Source organism: Phascolarctos cinereus, unplaced genomic scaffold, assembly GCF_003287225.1.
Source record: "Phascolarctos cinereus isolate Bilbo 61053 unplaced genomic scaffold, phaCin_HiC Scaffold_5;HRSCAF=322, whole genome shotgun sequence".
Classification (NCBI taxonomy): Eukaryota; Metazoa; Chordata; class Mammalia; order Diprotodontia; family Phascolarctidae; genus Phascolarctos; species Phascolarctos cinereus.
In genome coordinates, this window is record NW_027555958.1 from 41818757 (window position 1) to 41840082 (window position 21326).

At 41.6% G+C, this 21326-nt stretch overlaps 1 pseudogene; it reads right to left on the minus strand.

Moving 5' to 3' along the window:
- Positions 1–18303: 18303 nt before the first annotated feature.
- On the minus strand, positions 18304–18672 carry LOC110217038 (late cornified envelope protein 3C-like; annotated as a pseudogene).
- Positions 18673–21326: the final 2654 nt, after the last annotated feature.

Here is a 21326-nt window from a genome sequence, read left to right on the forward strand (position 1 = left end):
GATAATGTAAATATCATAAAATTACATACTATAAGATGTTAGGACAGTGAGAGATTATTTCTATCTGGGGTCATTGGGAGTATTTGCATGGATGAAGTCCTGTTTGATGGAGGAACAATGGAAATTATTTGTACTTTACTCTTAGGGTCTTGTATTGTCTGTTTTCTTCCCCATCAGTATCATCTCTGTGCCCTCTATATGAATGTCTCCTAAGAACTGTGATCATGCCATCCATTCCATAGAAAGTATTTCTTAATGTGTTTTAGGTTATTATAAACCCTTGACTGTACCAAGACCTTGGAACACCTTGGGATAGATCTAGCTTCCTCCTCTCCCAGCATGAAGTCATCCTCCAGGTCAATTAATTGATCATTCTCTCTATTTCTGTCTTTGTCTCTCTACCTCTGTCTGTCTGTTTTAGGCACAGCCACATAAAAGCTCATGTTCCAAGTCAAAAGAAAATAAGATTGATATCCATCGTTTTTCCTTTACACCCCCTGGACAATATCCCTCCACTCAAAGGAAGGTGGAAAAGGAATCCCAGGACATGAAGAACTGTTTCATGGTTGGAACACAACACCATGCCCCACTTGCAAGTCCTGTCCCAAACTCTTGTTGATTTTACTCATGTTGTGTATAAACAGTCCTCAAACAGGATGTTTGAATCAAACACCTGATCTGGTAGGCTGATGGACAGAGACTCAGCTGATGATATCCAGAGGATAGATACATGACTGTGATTGGTCTGGGTAGGGTTAGAGGGCATGGATTTTGAGAAAACCTAATTCACCAAAACCTAAATTTGCCTCTTAGGTGCACTGAAGATAATTAAAGAAGATTGTTTTTAATTACAAAAGTGTCCCTTCCACCTTATATAAAGATTTTTACAGCCTGATTCCTTAAAGAAGAACATCCCTTGCTCACAAAACCCAGGATCCATGTTAACATATTTGGCTTTTGTTTTTATATTTAATGTTACATGATACTGTAGCAAAAGCCTTGGGGATGACAGTGAGGGGATGTTGTTGAGAGCCCTGGCTCTTCTATTTATTACCTGTGAGACCTTGTTTAAATCACTTCCATGCTCAGAATCTCAATGTATTCATCTGTAGAACAAGGAGATTGATTTGATGACCTGTGAACTCCCTTCTGGCTCTAAATTCATGATCCTTTGGTTTTATTATTTGCAGTGACTTACACCTGAAGCTACATGTGTATAGAGATCCCTGCATTCTTGCTGACTTAAGTAACGAAGATGGGGTAGATGATGGTAAAGGTGATGAAGATCAGATGAGATACAGGATGTAACTAGGCCTTGCCAACTTGAAAGTACTACTTAAATGCTAGGTAACTCTAGGTCAGGATGATGATGAAGAAGACAGCAATGACAATGATGACAGAAAGGATCCAGTGCTGTGTCCTAGTCCCCACCCCACCAGTCAACTACAATTTTAGACACTCAATACAAAGTCCATGACTTGGAACCTTAGGGAAGTTTTAAGACTCCCTGTGCTTCTCCCACATGATAGGGTAAGGGGGGGGGGGTAGGATTCAGTCATTATGTTAGTAATTATTTAATGTATTCTGTCAGTTTGGAGGCCAGATGATGGTTCAAGGGGTTTCTGCAGGTCTTTGTGATGTCAGGAGTGAGGAAGAAATTCCTCAGGTTCCTATGTGGGGATAGGAGAAATAAGCAGCTTTATAGAGGCTTGGAGGCCCAGCATAGAAGGGCCTGGGGAGCAGGCATTGGACTCTGCCAATAGAAACACCTGTCAATCATAGAAGAGATTGAGAAAACCAGGTGGGAGGAAGTAGAAAGTTTCTGATTGTGTAACCAGGATAGCTAGGAAGAGTTGTTTACTTTGCTTCACCCTTCTCTCCCTCTGCTGGAAGGAGTGGGGTTGACCACATCCTATGTAGTTTAGGAGGCATTGTGGGTAGAGTGCTGAACTTGGAGTGAGGAAGACCTGAGGCTGAATCCTGTCTCACTCACTGTGTGACTTTGGGTAAGTCACTGACTTTTCTTAGCCTAAGGGTCCTCATCTGTGAAACAGGAATAATGATAGTTACCTCACAGAGTTGTTGTGAGGTTCATATGAGATCATGGAGGTAGAGTGCTTTCAACCTTAACTCACCGTCCAAATGCTAGGATGATGATGGTGTGAGATCAGTGTGAGGGAGTCATGCAGCCTGTCCAGCTCCCCCTTTCTGGGCAGGGCTCTGTGCTTGGGAAAGGGCCTTTCCCTCAGCATTCTATCGTCAGAGGAGGGGGAGCTGACCAGCCAGATTATCTTTCCCCAACCTGTGGGTTCAGGGGAGAAACAGGAGGGAGGACCCTACAGTTTTACCCCCAGAATTGCCCTCCAGTACACATTCTGAATGACTTGTGCTCTACTGAAGTATTTGACAATCCCCACTTCCTTCCTTGTTTGTTGGGGAACTCTTTGCTGTGGGGTTGGGATCTTTGGATTTCTCTTTCTTGTTTCTTCCTGGTCTCTCCTCTTCCATCTACCAAATCTCCCCATCCATCTGGGCTTGCCTTCCCTGGTAAGTGTCACTTCCTTGTTGTTGTCTTGTTCATTTTCTCTAGAACTGGTCATCCCTCTGGCCATGGGGATGTTTTTTTATTGGTGGCTCCCTTTCCTTCAGCAAGCTTTGGTTTTTACTTGCTTTTAATAGATTCCATTTTAATTTTCAAATGAACATAAAACCCACAAATTATTAACTGTTCCTTTCACTTCCCACTCATTGAACAAAAAAGGGAAGAAAAAGAATGTTTATTATTACTCATTTATAATACAATCTCAATTTAAATATTAATAAGAGTGAGTTAAAGAATTAATGTGCCATTCTAATAGAGAAGTCTCAGTGGTGTCCTATGGAAAGAAGGGGCTATAAAGGAGAGGGTTGGATTAAGTGACCTCTGAGCAACCTTCCAGCACTCCTAGTACCTAAGCAGCCTTTGTGGTCACTGCTAATGCCGTAGACATATAGCAAAGGACTAGCTAGCTGCCTCAGTGGCCAGGATTTGAAGGGTACAACTAAGATTCCTTTATTTTCCACCAAAATATTTCTTTCCACTCTGCATTGTCTTCACAGTGTCATGGGATCACAGAATGTTAGAGTTCCAAGGGTCCCCAGTGAACATCCTAGCCAATTCATACATCAAAGGAATCCCTACTCTAGCACACTTGATACAGTTACACCTTTTAGGATGGGATACTTTTAAGTAAAAGCTTTCTCTTTGGGTGCTGGTTTTGGATTCTCTCTCTCTCCTCTCTCTCTCTCTCTCTCTCTCTCTCTCTCTCTCTCTCTCTCCCTCTCTTTTTAAGGCAATTGGGGTTAAGTGACTTGCCCAGGGTCACACAGCTAGTAAGTGTCAAGTGTTTGGTCTGAGGCCGGATTTGAACTCAGGTACTCCTGACTTCAGGGCCGGTGCTCTATGCACTGCTGATTTTGGATTCTTAGGGACTGAGTTTAACTATGGATTCTGAAACTGACACTGGAGCATCAGAAATTGAGTTTCTAAAATTGAAGTTGACGAGTGGGATGGGGATGAGGAGAAGTAGTCAGTGATAGATGTTGTAGACAGCCGTCCCTAGTAAAGAGCAAAGTCCTGCTCAGCTCAGCTTGCCAGGGTATCCAAGACAGCCATAAGGAAGGGAGAGCAATTCATTCATTAACTGCTACACTAAGAAGTGAATTTGGGGAGGGTGAATACTTTGTAGCAACTGCTTTAAGGTTGAGGCCACTCTCTTCAGAGTCCCAGGGGTGTCCCCAGAGGTTGGGGTTGGGGAAAATGTTTTACACTTCTGATATTGTCATATTTTCTCAATAAATCCTTGTGCAAAAGCTAACTGATGCTAATTTATTAAATAATACTGGGTAGTAGTCCCTGTAAAGTATCACTGATATAAGGAAGATAATGTAATTGAAGATTGATATTAAGGAGAACACACTGAAATGGGTTCTCCTGGAGGTACCGCCAAGACATAGTAGGGGAGATAAAACCTTGCTCTGTAGAACCTGACTCATCAAGGAGAGTGAGAGTTAGGATGAGGATCCCCACGTCCTCACTCTGGGCTACATGACAATAAAGAATGGACTTATCTTATAATCTTGGTACATTTTGTTTGACTTCATCTTCTTATCCAAATGAATCCATCCCTTGTCCCCTACCAATGAGCTCTCCATTAGAACAAGGAATGGAAAAAAAAAAGAATCTTCACAAAATCAACCAGTAGGCCAGCTAAGTCTGATGGTATATGTCCTTTTCTACAACCAAAGTCTTCCATATTTGCAAGGAAGAGAAGAAGGGAGCATTTTCTCATTTCTTTGTTGCCAAGCTCAGTCATTAATGAATTATTTTATAGTATTGTTTCTGCAACTGAAATACAACTTATATATAGGACCCCTAGTATAAGGAGATTTGAGGAAAGGGAGACGGCCAATTAAGGTCTAGAAAACACGTGACAATACCCAGAAAAGGAGGGTAGTTGAATCAGAAGACAGGACCGGAGGGTTGCTCCTGGGACCTGGAATTGGGAGAACTCCATTAAAAGGAAAAGGGGTCAAAGAATGACAGACCTCGGAAACACTAAAACTTTTCTGAGATTTGGGGACTGTAACTTATGAAAGAGAGACAGCCCAGTGCCAGAGAGAGAACTTTTCTAAAAGCTGAGAATGGGGGACAGTACTAGATATGCCTGTGCTCTGGATCAAACAGACAGCCGGGACTATAACAGAGAGGGAAAGGGTAAGTAGGGATAGATCATGTGTCCTTTAGCCACCCCAACCTCAAATGATCTAACAGAAAGAGCTAGATTTTCCTGAATTCTCTTACAAAGCTCTGCTTCAAGTAGAAAGTTGTTTCTCCACCTAATTAGCCTCTCCCTTTTTTCACTTGGGCTTGAACCTTAACCCTTTCCCCAATACATCAGATCCAGAGATATCTGACCTTTTTCACTTCCGGGAAGGGTGGTTGTCACAACTCACTGATTTCCACACAGACACTCTATGGGTCCCCTTGAGTCAGAATGAGGGGAACCTTCCCCAGCCTTCCAGGCCTCCCACCAATAGTCACTGCCTGGGCGATCCACCAAAGCAGTAATCAGAGGGCTCTGGGGGTCCATTACCAACAAGGGAGTCTTGCAGGAGGTTGTAAGGGAAAAGAACAGAGAATATGAGGCAGGTATGAGCAAAAAAAATAATCTTTATTGTTGCTTGAGATAGAAGATGAAGAGAAAGATGGTTTGAATTGTGGGGGGTTGAGAGAAAATGAATGATGGGCCTTGATTGTTGTCTCATTGTCCTAAGAACATCTGAACAGGTCAAATCAAGGCAGGGAGGGAGGAGGCTAAGGAGTGAGGAGGGAAGGGAGCAGAGTCCATCAATCGCCTCTTCTGCTCTCCTTAGGTCAGGGCACCAGATCAGCAGCAGCCCCCAGAGCTGCCACAGCAGCCCCCAGACTGCTGGCTGTGCCCACTGCCACTGTCACAGCAATCAGACCTCTGGTGCCTGTGCCTGTGGGATCTCCTGTGATGGGAAAAGAGGCAGCAGCTGCCCCCAGAGCCAGAGCTGCAGCACCCCCCAGAGCTGGAGCCACAGCATCCCCCAGAGCTGCAGCATCCTCCAGAGCTAGAGCCACAGCAGGAAGAGACTGGAGGAGGGCAGGGAGCTTGGGGAGGGAACTTGGGGGGACACTTTGGTGGGCACAGGGGAGGACACTTAGGAGTCTGACACTTGGGAGGACATTTAGGGGGGCACTTAGGGGCCTGGCACTGCTGCTGGCTTTGCTGACAGGACATCTTGGTGGTTCTCAGTAAACCTGAAAGACAATACAGGATTTTTTCACTTGGATGAAATTGAGCCTTAAAAGCTTTCTTCACTAAAATTGATCCACAATACGATAATGAACTTTGCCCTAGAAGACATCAGTATCCATAATGAAAAGGCTTAACAAAATTATTTCTGTGTTCAAATGCATGTAGGTTAGAATTTGCTTTGAGGGAATATGCATTTTACATCCATTGAGGAGATTGTCATCCTTTTCTCTGTTTCTTTCAGTTTGTCTCTCTGACTCTTTCTTTTCTTTTTCTCTCTGTCTCTTTCCCCCTTTCTGTGCCTCTATGTATGCATGTATGTATATTTATATACCTGTTGTGAATTGCAGAACTAGGAAAATTATAGAGTCTTAAAGGTTAAATAGTGGTATATGCGTCACTGAGAAGAGAGAGGTGACTTCCCTCTACATCCTGAGGACACATTTGGAATTCCAGTTCATGAAGATTTCCAGAAACTCAGATCATTGCTCCTTCTCCCCAGCACCCTCATATAGACACCAGACCCTTTCTGATTGCTTTCTGGGCACATCCCAATGGAGTCTCTATCAATCTACACTCTAGACCAAATGCAAAGTAAAAGCTTCTATTCTTCACCAGCCATTGTCCTTTTTACTCATTTTCTCTCCTCCTCTCCAGGCCCTCTACACATACATCTCCCTTCATTCCCTCTGCTTTTCTCCTTCCCATTCCTCCTTTCCACTGCTTTGTACTCTCCTTCCCTCTCCTCTAACACCCCCCTCCAAGCCGTTCCCCAGGCTCTCATGCAGACACTCACCCTGATCACAGACACAGGTGGGATCTCTCTGCTGAAGAACCAGAGTGGATGAGGAGCCAGGGACAGGGCCACCTTTTATAACGCATTCCAGGCTGAGCTGTTGGCATGAGCCCCAGCTCTCTAGGAAGAAGAGTGTCTTTCACAACTCAGGGCATGTGTCAGACAATTCTTGACATTCTCTAAACTGACATACATTGACTTGCTAGTATATGGATCTTGGAGGTGTTGAGAAATGTTAGAAGACATCTCATTTAGTTGACTCATTTTATAGATGAAGACACTGAGGCCCTTATACTCTGCAAATGTCTTGTATAAAGTCACAGAAGCAGTAAATATATTTGTCGTTATTGTTCAGTCTTTCCAATTGTGTATGAAATTCATGATCCCATTTGGTGTTTCAGAAAGGGATTGCCATTTCCTTCTGCAACTCATTTTACAGATGAGGAAACTGAGGCAAAGAGGTTTATTTGACTTGCCCAGGGTCACATAGCTAGTCAGTCTCTGAGGCTGGATTTGAACTCAGGTCAACCTGACTCCAGGGATGGCTTCTATTCGCTGACCTTTCTAGCTGCCCAATAAGTAGATGAGCAAAGATTTAAACCATGGTCCCCCCAGATGAAGTCCAGGTTCTTTTTATTATTCTATGATGAAGCATATTTACAGCTACTTCTCTAGTATGAGGAGGTAAAGATCATGCTTTCAGTTAGGAATATTCTTTGACAAGATTGAGAACCCTCAGCTCAAATAGCAGTTTCAGGAATTGCCATGAAGTCTAGTCATTGGGTTAAAGCTCTAGCACCTTTAATCTCTGAGGCTCTGTCCACTTGTAGATATTTCCATGTGGCCCTGTGCCCTATTGTCTCGTAGGAGATACAGGGTAGGACAGTGGAAAGAACTCTTGCTGGAGTCACAGGATCCAAATTAAAATCCTTACTTTTGCTCTTATTACCTATGTGAGGCAGGGCAAGTCACTTCAACTCCTTCAGATTCCTTATCTCTAAAAGGAAGAGCTTGGAATGTACAACCTCTGAGAGCTTTCAGTCTTTGAAGTTATAATGCCATGGTTATCTCTTGGACCATTTCTTAGCTTCACTAGACAAGGTAAAGCAAGGGAAACTTTTTCTTAAGAAATTAGCCTCTGAATTCCTTTATTTTTTTTGGGGGGGGTGGAATACTTTTTTTTTATTATCATCTGTGTAGCATAGCTTCGCCTTGACTTCTTTCTATGGGGTAGCCACATTTTTGCTCTATTCCCCCTCAAGTGGGACCTTCACACCTATTCCCCCATATTCCTCTTCCAGGTACAAGACACATCCCTCCCCAAATCCTCACCATCCCTTTTTTCATCATTCCTCTTTCCATCCATTCTTTCATCCATCCATCCATTCAGCAATTAGTTGAGAACAAAATTTTCTGCTGAGAGCTTCTGAGGAGGAAGAAATATGAATGAGACATAGTTCCTGTCCTCCATAATATTACTGCTAATAGAAGCCAAAAATTATCTTGCCTTTTAAGGTTTGGTAAATGCTTTACATGTTCTATCTTATTTGATCCTCAGTACAATCCGGGGGGTAGGTCCTATGATTTTCCCTATTGTGTATTTGAGGAAAGTGAGTTTGAGAGGTTAAGTGGCTTGCTTAGAGTTGAACAGCCAGAAGCATCTGGGGCAGGATTTCAATTCAGAATCTGCAAACTAACCAAGGGATACCAAATTCATGAACAACTGTAATTCAGTGTAAGATAATATAAATATCATAAAACTCCATGCTGTAAAATGTCAGGGCAGTAAGAGATTATTTCTATGTGGCATCATCAGGAGCATTTAATGGAAGAGGTCCTGTTTGATGGAGGCAGGGTGGAAATTATTTGTACTTTCCTCTTAGAGTCATGTTTTGTCTGTTTTTGTCCCCATTGGTATCATCTTTATGCCCTACACAAATGTCTCCTAAAGACTGTGATCCTCCTTTTCCATCATATGTTGCTACCCATTCCATCTTAATGATTTTTACGTTATTATACATCTGTGACCCTGCCACAATCTTGGAATATCTTGGAATAGATGTAACTTCCTCCTCTCCCAGAATGAAGTCATCCTCCAGGTCAATCACTTGTTCATTCTCTTTGGCTCTCTGTTTCTGTCTTTGTCTCTCTATTTCTATCTGTCTCCTTCTGTCTGTCTGTGTCCCTGTCTGTCTCTCTGTCTCTGAGACAAAGCCATGTAAAAAGTCATGTTCCTACTCAAAATCAAATAAGGAAGGAAATTGTTTCACCATTGGGACCTACCAATATGTCCCATTTGCAAGTCCTGCCCCAGACTCTTTATTGTTGATTTTATTCATGTTGTGTATAGATCATACCTAAACAGGATTTTTGAATCAAACAATTGATCTGGCAATCCCATGAACAGAGACTGAGCTAATAATATCCAGAGGATAGAGATCTGACTGTGATTGGTCTGAGTAAGGTTAGAAGGCACGGATTTTAAGGAAACTTGTTCCATAAAAACCTAAATTTAGTATTGATTTTCTCTTATGATAATAAAAAAAGGTTTTTTAAATTCCAAAAGTGTCCTTCCCAAAAAAATAAAGGAATTCAGAAGCTAATTCCTTAAAAAAAAACAGTTTCCCTTGCTTACCAAATCCAGGATCCATGTTAACATTTTTGTTTTTGTTTTTATATTTAATGTTGCAAAATATTGTGACAAAAGCCCTGGAGATAGCCGGGAGATCTGGATTGAGACCTGTTTCTGCTATTTATTCCCTATAAGACTTAAATTCTCAGAATCTCAATATATTCATCTGTAAAATTGGATTCAATGAGCTCTGAGCTCCCTTCTGGCTCTAAATTCATCATCCTTTTGGTCTTATTATTTAAAGCTATTTATATGGGCAATTTCTCTGTAGAGAGGTCCCTGTATTCCTGACTTCAGTAATGATGATGACACCGATGGTGCTGATGATGGTAAAGGGTGATAAGGATCAGCTGAGGTGAAGGAGGTCCCTGGGCTTGGCCAACTTGAAAGCACCATTTGAAGGCCAGGTTACTCTAGGTGCCTTTCTATGATGAAGAAGACAGCAATGACAACGACGACAGCAGGAAAGGATCCAGTCCTTCTTGTCACCTACTCTCCACCCCACTAATCAACTGCAATTTTAGACACTCAATACAAGGTCCATGACTTGGAATCTAAGGGAAGTTTTAAGACTCCCTGTACTTTTCCTCCCCCATAGTGACTAGCACTGAAAAGAGGGTTCAGTGGTTAGGTTGCATTTAAGTGCATTTTGTCAGTTTGGAGGCAAGAGGATGGTTCAGGAGGTTTTTCTGGGTCCTTGTGATGTCAAGAGTGAGGAAGGAGTTCCTCAGGTTCCTGTTTGGGGATAGGAGAGACAAGGGGCTTTGAATGGAAGGGCCTGGGAAGGAGGCTCTGCCAATAAAAACACTTGTTGGTACTAGGAGAGGTTGAGAAAACTGGGTGGAGCAAAGTAGAAAGCTTCAGATTATATAGACAGTATAGTTAGGAAGTTTCTCTGCTGGAAGGAGTGGGGTTGACCCCATCATATGTAGTGTAGGGGGCATAGTGGGTAGAGTGCTGAACTTGGAGTCAGGAAGACTTGAGGTAGCATCCTGTCTCACCTGTTGGCTGAATTTGGGTAAATCATTGACTTTTTGCAGCCTCAGAGTCCTCATCTGTGAAACAGGGATAATGCTCTTACCTCAAAGAGTTGTTGTGAGGGTCATATGAGATTATATAGGTAGAATGCTTTCAACATTAACTTACTATCCAAATGCTAGGATGGTGTGAGATCAGTGTGAAGGAGCCATGCAGCCTGTCCAGCTCCCCCTTTCTGGGCAGGGCTCTGTGCTTGGGAGAGGGCCTTTCTTGAAGCATTCCCTAGTCAACAGAGAGGGAGCTGGCCAGCCAGACCGTCTTTTCCCAAACCTGTGGGTTCAGGGGAGACACAGGAGGGAGAGCCTTAGTTTTACTCCCAGAATTTCCCTTGAGCACACATTCTGAAGGACTCATGTTCTGGTGCAGTATCTGACAATCTCTGTCTCTTTCCTTGTCTGTTGAGGGGCTCTCTGCTTGGGGGTTGGGATCTCTGGATTTTTCCCCCCTTGCATCTGGCTTGGTCTCACTTTCCTTTTCCATCTTCAAAATCTCCCCATCTTCCTGGTATTGGCTTCCCTCATGAGTTTTGCTTCCTTATTGGTGTCTTGCTTATTTTCTGTAGAACTGGTCATCCCTCTAATTATGGGAATGTCCTTCTGTTGCTAGCTCCATTTCCTTCAGCAAATTTTGGTTGGTACTTGCATTTAATATATTTCATTCTAATTTTTAATTTAAATAAAAACCTTTCAAACTATTATCCTTCCCTTTCACATCTCTTGCACTGAAGGAAAAAAGGAAGAAAAAGAATGTGGATTATTATTCATCCATTATAAAATCTGAATTTAAATACTAATAAAACTGTGAGTTAAGGAATTGATGTGTCATGCTAGCAGAGCAATCTCAGTGGTGTCCAATGGAGAGAAGGGACTATAAGTGACAGGGCTGGGTTTGGTGATCTCTGAGATAACTTCCAGCACTCTTATTGCCTAAGCAACCTTTTGTGGCCAAGACTGATGCTGAGGGCATGTAGCAAAGGACTAGAAAGTTGCCTCAGTGGCCAGCAATTTGAAGGGTGCAACTAAGGTACCTTCATTTTCCACTGAAATATTTCCACTCTGCATTGGCTTCACAGCACCATGGGATCACAGAATGTTAGAGGTCCAAGGGGCCCCAGTGACCATCCTGGCCAATTCATATAGAAAAGGAAGCCCTATGCTAGCCTTCTTCGCTAGTGATCATCCAGTGTCTACTTACAATTCCACCTTTTACGATGTGATACTTTTAGGTGAAATCTTTATCTTTGTGTTCTGGTTTGTGATGCTCTGGGATTCTGGGGACCTGGGTGTAAAATATTGATTCTTACACAGTGTTTGTTGTGTTCATGGGTAAGTCATCTTACCTTTCTAGACTTCAATTTCCCCATCTGTCAAAAATGGGTGTCATTTGTTCTATTCTATATACCTTAGAAAGTTTTAAAAGGGAAATGACATTGAAAAAGCTAAACCTCCATGTAAATATGAGTGACTGTCATATGTACTTCTATTAGGCAGTTGGTGGCTCCATGGATAGAGCCTTGGATTTGGAATTTAAAAGGTCTGCATTCAAATTCTGCTTCAGACATCTATTAGCTGTCTCACTTTGGAAAAGTCACTCCTCTCAGCCTCAGTTTTCTCTTCTGTAAATTGAGGGTTATAATAGCACATACCACATAGGGTTAGTTGGTAAGTTGTTGTCCTTAGCTCTCGAAGAGGACCAAAATGATGTCTCTGTATTAGAGTCAAATTACAGTGCAGCTGACTCTGGCTGATCAGACCAATATGAACTTGGAATGCTCTACCACAGGTTGGGCACAAATAGTCCGTGTGAACATCTGAAGTAGATTCTTTACATTTGCACATTTCCTGTTTCTTTTGAGCTACTTGGATTCTGCTTTGCTCCTAGAGCATAGCATTTTTTTTGATGTGGGCACGTCATGCTGGGTGGTCCTGTGCCTGTGTCTCCCAGATCACACAATCAATTCCAAGATTCTTCAGAGAGACCTTGAGAATGTCCTTGTAATGCCATGTGAGTGCTTGCCTTGTGTGAGTTCTCTGCAACTGTAAAAGTGTCATCTTTTAGGCAAGTATATGTTTGGCATTCAAAAACTGTGATCAGCCCATCGGAATTGCTCCCTCTGCAGTAGAGTTTGAATGCTTGGCAGTTTAGTTCGAGAAAGGGCCTCACTGTCTAGCACCTTACCCTGCCAGATGATCTTCAGAATCTTCCTAAGATGATTCAAATGATTTACTGTGATGATCAAATGAGATAATAAATGTAAAGCAAATTTGCAAACCTTAAAGCCCTATTAAATCCTACCTATTATTATTGTGACTACTATAGGTGCTTAGCATGATGCCTGGCATATAGCAGATGCTCGATAAATACTTATTGATTGATTGTTAATCATAGAACTCAAACTTTTGTTGTTCAGTCGTTTTTCAGTTGTGTCTGACTCTTTGTGACCTTATTTGGGGTTTTCTTGGCAAAGATACTGCAGCGGCTTGCCATTTCCTTCTCCAGCTCATTTTACAGATGAAGAAACTGAGGCAAACAGGGTGAAGTGACTTGCCCAGCTAGTTAAGTGTCTGAAGCCAAATTTGAACTCAGAAATAGGAGTTTTCCTGACTCTAGGCCTGCCACTCTGTCTGTTGCTCCAGCTAGGTGCCCTAAAATTCACATACATGAGGAAAATTAAAATCAAAATCATTATGAATCTAATAAGCTTATGTTATAATAATTAAGTTTATGAGATCATTATTTTATACTTATAACAGGGGACTGAATCCAGATTGGCCGTTGAAAGTCCAGTCCTTATAAGTACACACAGAATGCTTTTTGCAAAATAAGCATTTGTTAAGCAACTATGATGAATGAAACACTATGATGCTCCAACCTCACAAAAACTCTGAAAGGTAATTGCCATTATTATCCCCATTTTACAGGTGAAGAAATGGAGGCAAATAGAGGTTAAGTGACTTTCTCAGTGTGACATATCATCTGTTGATACAATCCCCACAAGTAGATTTCAGACACTGTTTCCAGTTTGCTTTACCAATTGAAGAAAAGGAACCTTTTGAGTCAATACTATACCATGTACTTATAATGCTTAAAAAGGAGATAATCAGATAATTCTTTCCTCCTTCCTGCCTACCTATATTCAAATGTAAAGGAAAGGATTTAGGTAAGTCTATGGGTGGGGAAAGTGGCTTCTTTATGGCCCTAGAACATAGGTGTTTGTCCTTATCTCTTTCTTTAGATTTGTTCTCTGCCCCTCCTCCTCCCCAAAGTGAAGGAATACCACCCTAGGCTATGACCTTCTGAGTTTGAAAAGATCAGGAGAGGAAGCCACCACAATTCTAGGAGACATAGTCAATGGTAGATTTTGTAGACCACCATGCCTAATGAAGAGCAAAGTCCTGCTTAGCTCAGCTTGCCATGATATCCAAGGAAGCAATAAAGGCAATTCACAGCAATTCATTCATCAACTATGCTACACTAAGATGTGAATTTGGTGAGGGTGAATACTTTGTAGTAACTGCTTTAAGGAAGAATCCACTCTCCTCAGGGACCCAGGTATTATAAATATGAGTGAGCCCTCACTGGGGGTGAGGAAATGTTTACACTTTTGTTCTTGCTCAGAAGAAGACAACGTGAAAACAGCTACAACCAAAACCTCAAAGAAAAATGCTAACTAGACCTGAGCCCAACAAGAATTCCCATAAGAGTTAAAGAAAAAGATAAAAGTGGTAGAGGAAAAATTAGGAAAATAAATGAGAGTGAAGCAAGAAAATTATGAAAAGAGAATTAATGGCTTGGTAAAAGAGGCACAAAAAATATTGAGAAATAACACCTTAAAAAAGAGAATCGGCCTAATGGTAAAAGAAACACAAAAATTATCTGAAAAAAAAAACCTTTTTCAAAAGCAGAATTAGACAAATGGAAAAAGAGGTACAAAAGCTCACTGAAGGAAATAACTCCTTAAAAATTAGAATTGAGTAAGTGGAAGCTAATGACTCTATGAAACAAGAAACAATTAAACAAAGTAAAAAGAATGAAAAAATAGAAGAAAATGTGAAATATTTTATCTGAAAGACAAGTTACCTGGAAAATAGATTGAGGAGAGATAATTTAAGAATTATTTGACTACCTGAAAGCCATGATTAAAAAAAGCCTAGATATTATACTTCAAGAAATTATAAAGGAAAACTGTCCCAATATCTTAGATCCAAAGGGTAAAAATGGAAAGAATCTACCAATCACCTTCTAAAAGTGATCTTAAAATGAAAACTGGGAATATGATAGCCAAATTCCAGAGCTCCCAGGTCAAGGAGAAAATATTGTAAGCAGAAAAAAAAAACCAACTCAAAAGTCATGAAGCCATAGTCAAGATCACACAGATTTAACAACTCCCATGTTAAAGGAGCAGAGGGATTGGGGTATAATATTTTGGAAGGCAAAGGAGCCAGGATTATGACCAAGAATAACCTACCCAGCAAAACTGAGTATAATCTTTCACTGGGGAAAAAAATTGATATTTAATGAAATAGAGGACTTTCAAGCATTCCTGATGAAAAGACCAGAACTAAATACAAAATTTGACATTCAAACACAAGATTCAAGAGAAACATAAGAAGGTAAACATGAAAGAGTAATCATAAGAGACTCAATAAGGTGAAACTGTTTACATTCCAATATAGGAAAATGATACATGTAACTCTTAAGAAGTTTATTATTATTGGGGCAGTTAGAAGGAGTCTATATAGGCAGAGGCCACGAGCACGAGTTGAAGAATATATAAACATACTCAATTGGGTATAGAAATCTATCAAACTCAATAGGGAAATATAAGAGGAAGAGAATACGAAATATAAGGGGAGATTATAAAGGAAGGCTAGATTAAGGGAGGCAGTAGTCAGAAGCAAAACAGAGTTTTGAGGAGAGGTAGGATTAAAAGAGAATGAGAAGGATAAACAGAAGAAAACAGAATGGAGAGAAATACACAGTAATCATAATTATGAATGTGAATGAGATGACCTCATCCATAAAAGGGAAGCAGATAGCAGAACAGGTTAGAAATGAGAATCCAACAATGCGTTGTTCACAAGAGAGAGTCTTGAAACAGAAACAAACACACAGAGTAAAGGCAAGGGGCTGGAGCTGAATATATTATGCTTCAGTTGAAATAAAAAGTCTGAGATAGCAATTATGATCTCAGCCCAAGCAAAAGCAAAAATACACCTAATGAAAAGAGATAATCAGAGAAACTACGTTTTGCTAAAAAGTACCATTGACAATTAAGTAATATAAAAAACCTTCTATAGCAAGTTTCTCTGATAAAAGCCTTATTTCTTAAATACATAAGGAACTAAATCAAATTTATAAAAAATAAGAGCCATTCTCCAACTAATAAGTGGTGGAAGGGTATGAACAGGCAGTTTTCAGAAGAAATCAAAGCTATCAATAGTCATGTAAAAATGCTCTAAATCACTATTGACTAAGAAATGCAAATTTAAATAATTCTGAGGTACCACCACACACCTATATAAAATGGCAAAGGCTGGGGGGAATGAAGAAAAATAGGTACACTAATAAACTGTTGGTGGAGTTGTGAACTGGTCTAATCATTCTGTAGAATAATATGGAACTATGCCCACAGAGCTATAAAACTGTGTATACCCTTTGACCCAGCAAGACCACTGCTAGGTCTGTACCCTGAAGAGATCAAAGGAAAAGGAAAAATACCTGTATATACAAAAATATATATAGCGGCTCTTTTTTTTTTTTTTTTGCTTGGTGGCAAAGAATTGCAAATTGAGAAATGCTCATCAATTGGGGAATGGCTAAATAAGTTGTGGCATACGATTGTGATACACTATTGTGCAATAAGAGTTGACAATGCAAGGGGGTAGTTTCAGAAAAAAAAAACGCATAGCAAGACATATACGAACTGATGAAAAGTGAAGTGAGAAGGACCAGGAGATCATTGTGCACAATGACAACAATGTTTTAATGATGATCAACTTTGAAAGACTTGGCTACTTTGATCAATACTGTGATCCAAGACAATTCCTCATAATGAATAAAAAAATTATCTACCTTCATGGAGAGAACTGATTAACTGTGAGTGTAAATTGAAGTATAATTTTCTTTTTTTCTTTGTTTCTATATGGCTAATGTGGAAATATATTCTGCATGATTTCACACGTATAATTTTGTTTACCTTATCAGCAGGTGGGGTAGGGATAGGAAAGAAGTAGAGAATTTAAAGTCAAAATTTAAAAAGAAGAGAATGTTTAAAATAAATAACAAATTACCAAGAAAAAAAAAGATGGATTAAGGCCAAAATGGAAACAAGATCAAAATCTAGATGGTATGGTGGACAGAACACTGGACTTTGAGCCAGGAAGACTTGAATTCAATCTAGTCTCAGACATTTATTAGCTGTGTGACTCTGGTCAAGTCATTTAACCTCTGTTTGTCTCAGTTTCATCATTTCTAAAATAGGGAGAGAGAAAGCACTTGCTTCCATAGGTTTCATGTAAAAATAAAATGAGATGTTATTCAGAAAATGCTTTGCAAACCTTAAAGCAGCATGCATGAATGCTAACATATAAAAAAAGAATTGACCTCTCTTAATTTTGGTACATTTTGCTTGAATTCACCTTCAAATTCAAATGAATCCATCCCCTGTCCCCTACCCACTAAGCTATCCTTTATAAGAAGGAATAAAAAAGAAAAAGAAGAAGCTTTGCAAAATAAGCCAACAGGCCAATCAAGACTGACAGTGTATGCCCTACTCCACACCCAAAGTCCTCCACATCTGTAAGGAGGAGAAAAAGGTATGTTTTCTCATCTCTTTGTTGCCAAGCTTAGTCATTAAGTGAATTAGCTTATAGTATTGTTATTGCAGCTGAAATATAACTTTGAGCTAGGACCCCTGGGATAAGGAGATTTGAGGAAAAGGGAGAAGGTCAATAGAGGTCCAGAAAGCATGTGACAATAACCAGAAAGGTAGTAAGGGAGTAGACCCAGAATACAGGACCTGGGAGTTGAACTTGGGCTCCAGAATTGAGAGCATCGCAGTAAGAAGAAGAAGCCCTAGAAGGCCCAGAGTAGACCTCATCTTTCATAAGGCATTCCCAGGCTGAGCTGTTGGCATGAGACCCATGAAATCTGTCATGAATTAGTCATGAAATTTGGGGGCCATTATCAATGAAGAAGGGAAAGCTCAGTGCCAGAGAGGGCTTTTGTAAAGACTGGGAATGGAGGACAGTATTGGACATTCCTGTGCTCAACAGGATGAGCGTAGAGAGGGAAAAGATAGGTAAGGACAGATAATTTCTTTAGGCACCCCAACCTTGAACAATCCAACAGAAAGAGATGAGTCCTCCTGAAGTCTCCCACCAGCCGCTGTCTCTTGGGATGCTCTGCTCCACACTAGGGGGTTGCTCCCCCACCTGACTAGCTTCTCTCATTTTCACCTGGGCTTGATGCCTCTCCCCAGCGACTCAGAGCCAGACGAACCTGTGCTCTCTGTCCTGAGGTTTCAAGCCTGGGCACCTTCTGTCCTTTAGGGAAGGGTGGCTGTCACAACTAACTGATTTCTACACAGACATTCTATGTGTCCTCTTAGGTCTGAATGTGGAGAAGCTTACCCAGCCGCCCAGCCCTACTACCAACAATCACTGCCTGGGCAGTCCCTGAAGGCATTACTCAGGGAAGTGTGTGGGTCCATTAACAATAAGGGAGCCTTGAAGAAAGTCATAAAGAGAGAACAAAGAATAGGACACAGCTGCGACCAGAAAAACAAACAAAACAGTTTTATTATTGCTCAGGATAAATGAGGAAGAAGAGGTCTTGAATTATGGTGGTGGTGGGGTTTGAGATGAAATGAAGTGATAGGTCTTGATTCTCTCCATCACTTAAGAACATCTGAACAGTCTAAATCCAGGGGAAGTATCACGAGGCTAAGAAGTGAGGAGAAAAAGGATCAGAGTCAACAGCCTCTTCTGCTCTTCTTAGGTCAGGGCACCAGATCAGCAGCAGCCCCCAGAGCTCCCACAGCAGCCTCCAGACTGCTGGCTGTGCCCACTGCCACTGTCACAGCAATCAGACCTCTGGTGCCTGTGCCTGTGGGATCTCCTGTGATGGGAAAAGAGGCAGCAGCTGCCCCCAGAGCCAGAGCTGCAGCACCCCCCAGAACTGGACCCACAGCATCCCCCAGAGTTGCAGCAGCCCCCAGAGCTGGAGCCACAGCAGGAAGAGACTGGAGGAGGGCAGGAAGCCTGGGGAGGGCACTGGGGAGGACACTTGGGAGGACACTTCGGTGGGCATTTGGGAGGACATCTGGGGGTCTGGCACTTTGGAGGTGGCTGTCACTGTTGCTGGTTTTGTTGGCAGGACATCTCTGGCTGAGTTCGGTAACCCTGAAATATAAAAACCATTTTTAAAGATATGAAACTTTTGTTCACTTGTAATTAATCTACCTCGTATTGGTAAATTTTACCTAGAATGCATTAGTATCCAGAAAGAAAAAACTTAATTTCTTCCAGCTAAATGCCTTTTGGTTGGAATTTGGGAATCTTAAATATAAACATGTATATGGAATTACCAACATTTTATCTATCTCCATGTATATGTATGTAATATATATGTAATGTGTGTGTGTGTGTGTGTACAACATGATACATAATTTTGAACTAGGTAAATTATACATAATCTTAAAAGTTAAGTTGTAGTTTACATGTTCTAGGGGAAAATGCCTCTAGACATTAAAAATGGAATTTATTATCTTTCCCCTCAAACCCTTTTCCTGAGCTTCTCTATTACTATTGAGGGAACCATCATCCTTCCAGTACTCCAAGCTCACAATCTCACCTCATCATCGTCCTTCACTTTTCACTCACATGCTGCACCGCTCTCCATATTTCCAATTTGTGGCCAACTTTCTAACCTCACAACACCTCTTGTACAAACCCCCTTTTGTCCTCTCACGCTGACATCACTCTGGGTAAGGCTGTCATTTCCTCAGGCCTGGACTATTGCAATAGCCTTGGGGTGGGTCTGCCTGGCCCAAGTCTGTCCACATTTCAGTCCATCCTTCATCCACTGGCCACAATAACTTCCTAAAGCACAGCTCTGACTACGTAAACCCTCATCCCACTCGATAACTCCATCAGCTCCCAGTTATTTCTAGGATCAAGTAGAAAGGCCTCTGTTGGGCTTGTAAAGCCAATCACAACCTAGCCCCTTCCTGCCCTTTACTGAACTCCATACACTCTGTGATCCAGCCTCACACATAACACTCCTCCTCCTCATTGTGGCTTTTGCCTGGCTGTTCATGTATGAAATGCTCTTCTTCCTCAGCTCTCCTTGGTCCTTCCAACACCGAGCTCAAATCCCACCTTCTGCAAGAAGCCATTGCTAGTCCTCCGCCAGATACCAGTGCATCCTACCTGGTGATTACCTCCTATTTACAGTGGTGTGCCTCTTGTCTTTCCCACTGGAATGTGAGCTTCTTGAAGGCAAGGACTGTTTGGTCCCCCCTTTTTTGGAGTCCCAGCACTGGCACAGTAAGTGCCCAGTTGTTTCCTGGGCAGATCCATACTAGTTCTCCAGCAGCCTAGACCAAATCCAAGGCACAAGCTTCTCTTCTTCCCAAACTGCTGTACTTCTAAGTGTAACTCTGTTTCCTCCTTCCCAGACCCCTTATGCTTCTTCCTTCATCCCCACTGCTGCCTGTCTTTCCACTCCTCTCTCCCCCATTTCCTGCTCTCTCCTTCCCTCTCCTCCAACACACTCCTCCAAGGTTCTCATGAGACACTCACACTGATCACAGACACGGACAGGAACTCTGCTGAAGAACCAGAGCGAGTGAGAAACTAGGGGCAGGGACATCTTTTATAAGGCATTCCCAGGCTGAGCTGTTGGCACGAGACCCAGATCTCTAGGAGGAAGAGTGCCTTTCCCAACCCATGGCATATGTCAGACAATTCCTGACATTCTCCAACCTCTCATACATGACATGAGCTAATATAAGGATCATTCATTTGAAAGGGACAGCCTCTTATCAGTTATTACAGATGAGGAAACTGAGACATTGTACAACATCACAGAAGTAGTTGGGGAAGAAGACAAAAGAACCCTTATCCTCAGAAATGAAGTCCAGTGCTCTTTTCACTATGCCAAACCATGGCAACATTAAGACTGCTCCTCTGGGTGGGGTGGAGTGGGTGGGCCAGACTGTACTTTCAGAAAGCCACTTTTCTAAAGATTGGGAGTCCTCCAATCAGGTCTAAGGAAGATGCCATGAAGTCCAGCCCCTGGGCAAAGGTTCTATGGATTTTGGTCACTGTTTTCTTCACTCCTACAAATGTCCAAGTGTCCTCATGATCCCCTCAATCCGTCCCCCTGGCCCTACCCCATGCAGAGCCCAAGGCAATATAGGGGAAAGGAGAATTTAACCAGGAGTCAAAATGCCTAAATTCAGATCTTGGCTCTGCTCCTTATGACTCTTGTGACCTAGGGAAAACCACTTGAACCATCTGAGTTTCAGTTTCTTCATTTTCAGAATGAGGTCATTCAGATACATGGCCACTAAGGTATCTTTCTATCTCTTCATCTATAATCTTAATATTACCCCCCAAAACATTCTATCCTATTCTCAGCCTTGAACTGTGTCTTCCCCAAGAAGGTATTTGTGAGGTATCCATCTGTCACCACCATTCACATACTCAAGCTTCAGCATAGAACTTTGTCCTCAAGCTTCCACTTCCTCAAATCATTGAATGGTTAACCCAGGTCTAAGGCTCCCACTCCACTCTTATTTTTCAGGGGAAAATTAAAAGGGAGCAACTGAGCATATATTCATTTTTTAAATTCATTCATTGTTTCAACAAATACTTGAGGGACTATTCTGTGTAAGGCTCTGTGCTCAGGGTTGCTAAAGAAAAAAAATGATCACTAAGACAAAGTTCCTGCCTTCAAGGAGCCTACACTTTATTAAGAGGACTATGAATTCATGAATATCTATAATGGAATATAGGTGCCGTAAAAGGTG